Consider the following 7437-nt stretch of genomic DNA (forward strand, 5'->3'; position numbering starts at 1 on the left):
TGTGGTCTGAAGATCAATCCCGCATATCCAAGAGATCCAAGCAACCCAAGAAGATTTCTGGGCATGACCTTACGCCTGCTAGCATTCTGCAAAATGAAGAGAATGTTATCGGTATGTCAAGTAATGAAGACCTTGTTGATGATGCTCTAGAAATGCTAATCAAGAGCAAGCAAGAGGCTGAAATATTCAAGGATCTGCCTCTCTTTTGATGCAGATATATTGAACAACTTCATCGATGAGTGGTTTGAGGACACCTCGCTCAACATTGACGACTTGCAACTGCCCATTGACATCAGCGTCACATTTCAAGGCTGCATTGCCAAGGAGCTTGCAATCGCTCAACATATTGTTGAGCTAAAAAACAAGATAGATCATGAGAAGGCCCTGTTCAAGAAGCATATGGTGAAGCTCAGTGTAACTGAGGTCCTGAACTTCAAGCAGATGACGATTGGCCTCAAAGCTCAGTTTCAGAAGAAGCATGAGGAAGCCAAAGGCTCTCGTGTGCGGCTCAAATTTTATGCTGAGAAGTGCGTCCAGGTTGGCTGTGAAGCGAAAGGATCTTGGGCGGCCAGGCATTGAACATAGACTTGCTGCCAAGAAGAAGAAGAAATCTGCTGAAGCTGAACCCGAAGCCCCAAGGCAGGAAAGGCCAAGCATTGTTTTCCCTGCCAGTATGACTAGCTCGAAGCCAAAGGTCCCTTCAGCAGCTTCTGAACAAAAGAAGATTAAGCAAGCTGAGGCTAAAGCCAAGAAGAGCAAGCACCAAGACACCTCTGATGCTACTCCCTCCAAGAAGAAGCTGAAGACAAAATCTTCAAAGTCTTCATGCAAAGAGCATGCTGCTGCCCAAGAACCGTTTAATGTTGAACCCATTTTTGTTGCACTTCCTGCCTCCTCAAATCACAAGCGCCATCTCGTTGTGCATGAGCCTGCTTCCATAAAGGCTCCTGAGTCTAAAGAGATTCCTGCTGGTGACTCCACCGCAACTGAATACATTGGTCATGAGGACCAAAGATGATGAAGTCCTTCCTCGGCTTGAGCCCAATCTGGTATCATCGCCTGCTCCAACAAGCAGTGAATTGATAAGTATTGGTGGTCCCACGACGCCAATCACACAAGATGTGTTTTGGGAAGAACACCACCCCAACTCTCCACTGCATGAAGTGGTTCCCCGCACTCCAACAGCTCAAGTCCCCACTCTGGTGCTTGAGACTCCTCAAGAAACTCCCGAAGACATGGAGTATACCATCCCTTCACCACAGGTGCCGCCCTCTTTCTGAAGGCTTCGCAAAGGCCCTAGGACCCAGGTCTCCATGTCCAGCATTCCTGAAGAGGATGTGCAACAACAAAGCTCAGTGGCACGTCAAGTGTTCCCTGAAGCCATCCCTTCTTTGTCTGCTCAAGTATCTGAAGCCAAAGTGGTGAAGACATTCTGGCTGCATCAGCCGATGAACAAAGACAAGAAGAACATGAAGTTATTCTCCCTACTGATGATTCTGTTGTTCAAGAAGAGGATATGTGATTGTGCCAGACCCCCTGCTCATGAAGCTACTGAAGTTGAAGCTAATACGGCTGCCACCACTATCACTGCTGAAGCCAATGACGAGGTCATGGCTGAAGACAATGTGGATCCTGAAGTCAATGTTGCCACAGAAGAAAATGTACATCCGACCACTTCGGATGTAGTCGTTCCTCCCCCAATGCCTCATAATGTGGACCATGCTTACAATCGTGGTGAGCTTGTTACTATGAGGTGGCCTATTCTGATTCCACCCACTGCTCCAGGTCCACAATATGACTATCATGTGGAGCAAAGGCCTCACACGCAGAAGCCGAAGCCCAGGCTACCAAGGCTTCCCAGTGCAGTAACAAACTCAAGGATCTTTCAGTGTGCTAAGCTTCAAAGAGCACGATACCTTCTTCGACAGAGCCAAAAACTCCTACTCAAAGCCAAGAATCACCTCTAATAGGTTCTGGAGCCACCAACAATGCAGCTACTACTCCTGCATACTGTACAATCAAGACATGATTTTTCCTCACCAGTGTCTTGACTACGAAGCCATTGCTGGGCTACCATGCCTTGAAGAGGCTCTTGAATGCTTTCGAGGAGTGGGCCTACTTCCGTTCATCACCGACAGAGAGCATTGGAATGAAGAGTTTCTGCTGCAGTTCTATGCTATGCTACACATCCAAGGCTACAACAGGGATCCGAAGACTTGGGTCCTTGAGTGGATGACATGCAATGTTCATCATGAAGCCAAAGCTTAGGATATCATCGAGATAACTTCCCTGCCCACTCCTGGTGATCTCTATGAACCAGGTTGTCAGCTTCATGCCAGTGAACTATGGAGCATTTTTCAGAAGCCTAAGCCAAATATGAGTCAGATGCTCAGTATGATGAAGCCTTTGCCTATAGATCTTGAATATCCCAAGGAGTTCTATGTCAAAGACCTCAAGTACTTGCCCCGCACCATTTATCATATTATGAGGCATACTCTGTGGCCTATCAAAGGCAACTCTCCTGATGCCAAACTCGAAGGCACCATGAAGACATTGGTCTTCTACATCATCAGTGGCATCAAGTTCAACACTCAAGATTTCTTCATCAGACAGTTGTCTACTTCAGGCATTGATATTTTTGGCCTCAAGTTTTATGCTCCATGGGTTATGCAGCTGATCAAACTTCACTCAACTGTCAACTATCAACATTTAGCACGCAGTCATGTTATATTCTTGCCTGATGTTGATATGTCATATGAAGCCATCCACCCCGAGCCTGCCAAGAAGCCAGTGCGTGAAGATAATGTTGCATTCCAAAGCTTCACACAGCAAGTTGATGGAGTACATGTTCCCAACCCCCCTGCTCCTGATGGTCCTCTAGCTGGCCAGCTACGCCCGCCACATCGTGTAGATACAGATGCAACTACCAGCACTATAGCTGAAAGGCCTCAGAAGCGTCCTCATGTTCTCAATGACCGAGAGCTTCTTGTATCACTTCATCAGAAGCAGGATAGGCATCACGATTGGCTGAAGCTGCGCATGAAGCCTGTCGGCGGTCCTGGAAGAGCCTCACTCTGCTTTGTTCTGAAGATGATCTTCGCAAAGATGGCTTCACGAAACATTTCAAGTTTGGTTCCAGGCCTCCACAATCAGCAAGCTGGCGCCCAACTCCTTCCATTGAAGATTCAGAGTATTCATCTTCGGCTGCAACTGTTGTTGCAAGTGTCATAGATTAAGAGGACGGCGCCACTTCTCCAGCGATGGCTTCACTGCATCACGATTCTGCACCACCCAACTCCAGCGTCGACTCTGCTGCACCAACATCTTCTACGTCTGGGAACGAGTAGATGCTCTATGTCTTCAAACCTTTTTGGTCCTTACTGGCAAAAAGGGGAGAAGCATATGAGTTGATAGTCTTCAAGCGGGTCCATATGGGCCGGGTGCTTATTTTTGCTAAGTTCTTACAACTCTCATTCTTGAAACTATTGGTTTTTGAGTTGTAACGCTTAAACTTGATGGTCGTCTGCTACTTTTGCTGCTACCTTCTGATGCGATGATAAATTCCGCATGAAGTCATTCTGTAGACGTCCATTTCTCATTATACATATCATTATATTCATTACTTTCATATATGCATGATGAATTGTCTTCATGGTTGAAGAAGATCTCCACAAAGCAAAACCTGCCATGTGCATTTGCATTCAAAGGCAAACTACTTATATGCACATCTTAAGGGGGAGCCTCTTTTAACCTATGAAGACAATGCCTATGTACTTAAACTTTCACATACTTTTATCCCCGTTGAAAACTTCAACCAGTTTGTCATCAATCACCAAAAAGGGGGAGATTGTAAGTGCATCTAGTGCCACCCCTAGTTGGTTTTGGAGTATTGACGACAAACGTGGTTGAGAGACTAATGTGTTTGTGATAATTTCAGGATAACAGTACAGGTAGTGGTCTCTCATTGATTCGGTTTACTTACCAGAGATGATCCCTAAAAATGTATGAAGACATTGAAGACAATGGTGGTTCGTGAAGACATTCATGTTGAAGATAATGACGATGGAGACATTCACTTGAAGACAATGGAGTGCGAAGACATTATTTCTTTTGTAGTTTCCTTTTCTTATTTCTTGAGTCATAGGAACCAGCGTACTATTAAGTGGGGTCCCAGTGAACAAAGTTAGATAACTAAAGTGATGCTCAACCAAAATCCTATGTCTTCGAGCGAAGACAATGGGAGCAAATCTTATCCAAAGTCGGATGAGTCAGCTTTGCTTGTAGCCCAAGCGAAGCTATCGCGTGTGTTTGAAATCTGACCATTGGACATGTGTCGGTTCCTTAGTGACCCAGGGTCATTTCGGACATATCAGGCCCGGTTGCCTCCTGGCTATAAATAGCCCACCCCCTACACCATAATTTGGTGGCTGCTCAGAGTTAGTGCACGACTTTTGTCGTTTGAGAGCAACCCACCTCCGAAGCCTTTGAGAGAGAGATCCTTGCGAGGACAAAGCCCAAAACACCTAGAGCCAAAGAGTGTTAGGCATCACTAAAGTCTTTCTGTCCGCGTGACCTGAAGACTTGTTACACTTGAGGACTGTGCATCTGATGTCTACTATGCAATCTTCTTCTTGTAGACTTGTGTTGGGCCTCCAAGCAGAGAGTTTTGTAGGACAGTAGCAAATTTCCCTCAAGTGGATGACCTAAGGTTTATCAATTCGTGGGAGGTGTAGGATGAAGATGGTCTCTCTCAAACAACCCTGCAACCAAATAACAAAGAGTCTCTTGTGTCCCCAACACACCCAATACAAGGGTAAATTGTATAGGTGCACTAGTTCGGCGAAGAGATGGTGATACGAGTGCAATATGGATAGTAGATATAGGTTTTTGTAATCTGAAATTATAAAACAGCAAGGTAGCAAGTGGTAAAAGTGAGCAAAAACGGTATTGCAATGCGTGGAAACAAGGCCTAGGCTTCATACTTTCACTAGTACAAGTTCTCTCAACAATGATAACATAATTAGATCATATAACAATCCCTGAACGTGCAACAAAGCGTCACTCCAAAGTCACTAATAGCAAAGAACAAACAAAGAGAGTATTGTAGGGTACGAAACCACCTCAAAGTTATTCTTTCCGATTAATCCATTGGGCTATTCCTATAAGTGTCACAAACAACCCTAGAGTTCGTAGTAAAATAACACCTTAAGACACACATCAACCAAAACCCTAATGTCACCTAGATACTCCAATGTCACCTCAAGTATCCACGGGTTTGATCATACGATATGCATCACACAATCTCAGATTCATCTATTCAAACCAACACAAAGAACTTCATAGAGTGCCCCAAAGTTTCTGCCGGAGAGTCAAGACAAAAACGTGTGCCAACCCCTATGCATAAGTTCACAAGGTCACAGGACCCGCAAGTTGATCACCTAAAACATATTACAAGCGGATCACGTGAATATCCCATTGTCACCACAGATAAGCACATGCAAGACATACATCAAGTGTTCTCAAATCCTTAAAGAGTCAATCCGATAAGATAACTTCAAAGGGAAAACTCAATCCATTACAAGAAGGTAGAGGGGGAGAAACATCATAAGATCCAACTATAATAGCAAAGATCGTGGTACATCAAGTCTGTGCCATATCAAGAACACGAGAGAGAGATCAAACACATAGCTACTGGTACATACCCTCGGCCCTGAGGGTGAACTACTTCCTCCTCGTCATGGAGACCGCCGGGATGATGAAGATGGCAACCGGTGTTGGATTCCCCCTCCGGCAGGGTGCCGAAACAGGGTCCCAATTGGTTTTTGGTGGCTATAGAGGCTTGCAGCGGCGGAATTCCCGATCTTGGTTCTGTTGTGGAAGTTTGGGGATATATAAGAGGTTTTGGCGTCGGGGGCAAGTCAGGGGGGTCCATGAGGCAGCCATGAGGTAGGGCAGCGCGCCCAAGGGGGTAGGGCGCGCCCTCCACCCTCGTGTGGATAGCCATGAGGCTTGCTTGCCTGATCTATTTGACTTCACCGTGTGAAGACTTGTAACTGTTTGGCTTCGCACTATCTTCCATTATGATCCTTGCTACCTAGCTGCTGTTAGTCTTCGAGCGTTCACTGTATTGCTTGCTTGACTATTGCTTGTCTAGTGCAGTTTATATTTCGCTGCATATCATATAGGTTCAATTTTACAACTTGTCTTCAAAGACCTCGTGTTTTGAATACTTTCATAAAAATTGCCTATTCACCCCCCCCCCTCTAGTCGATAACTAGCACTTTCACCTTCCTCATCCACCCTCTTAAGTAACCTTGACCTCCATTGCATCATTTTAGGTGATCTATGACGATGTTCATCAAAACACTCCCGCTTCCTACTTGTGTGCAGACAAAGTGGAACCCAAAGATATCCCCTTCCTGTTTGTATACACTAGAAAGCATACAGGTGGCAACATAGTCTCATGCATCCTATGTACATGTGACATACTAGGTAGTGTAAGCACACTAAAACCCTAGACGACGCTGCTAAAAGGGTTACTGAAGTAGAGCTGGAGCTCAAAGGAGGTTAGGCGGTCGTCACTGGCATCATCGTCATTGGAGGACCCACCCCAATCATCATCGTTGTCTCTGCAACATCTCTAATGGGTTGCGGTGGCAATGGTTGGGTGGGAGGTGGTCAAACAGGATGGTGGGCAGTGAATAGAGAGAAAGAGAGAGGGGAGGGAGAGGGAGAGAGACTACAAGAAGATTTGTGGATAGCGTGGGTTGACGTGCTGGATATTCATGACATCCTGTACCTCTACCCTTTGTTTGACACCAGAGTGGGGGTGTTAGCCTAGACGGGTCAGAGTAGGGAAGTCTGTTGGATGCCCATTTTGTTTGTACCATCCAATCTGGTCAAGTGGAGGAGCCTGTTAGATACACTTTGCCTATTGTAACTGTAAGTGCATCTAGTGCCACCCCTAGTTGGTTTTGGAGTATTGACGACAAAGTTGATTGAGGGACTAATGTGTTTGTGAGAATTGCAGGATAACGCAGGTAGTGTCCCTCAATGATTCGGTTTACCTACCGGAGATGACCCCTAAAAATGTATGAAGACATTGAAGACAATGGTGGTATGAGAAGATATTCATATTGAAGACTATGACATGAGAAGACATTGCGTGAAGACTATGGAGCGCGAAGACTGTGTGGTTTCGTTGTTTCCTTTTCTTCTCTGTTGAGTCATAGGAACCACCGTACTGTTAAGTGGGGTCCAAGTGAACTAAGTCAGAGTGACTAAAGTGATGCTCAACCCAAATCCTATGTCTTCGAGCAAAGACAATGAGAGCAAATCTTATCCAGAGCTGGATGAGTCAGCTTTGCTTGTAGCCCAAGTAAAGTTGTCGTGTGTGTTTGAAATCTGACCGTTGGAACAGTGTCAGTTCCTTAGTGA

Source organism: Triticum dicoccoides, chromosome 3B (assembly GCF_002162155.2).
Source record: "Triticum dicoccoides isolate Atlit2015 ecotype Zavitan chromosome 3B, WEW_v2.0, whole genome shotgun sequence".
Lineage (NCBI taxonomy): Eukaryota > Viridiplantae > Streptophyta > Magnoliopsida > Poales > Poaceae > Triticum > Triticum dicoccoides.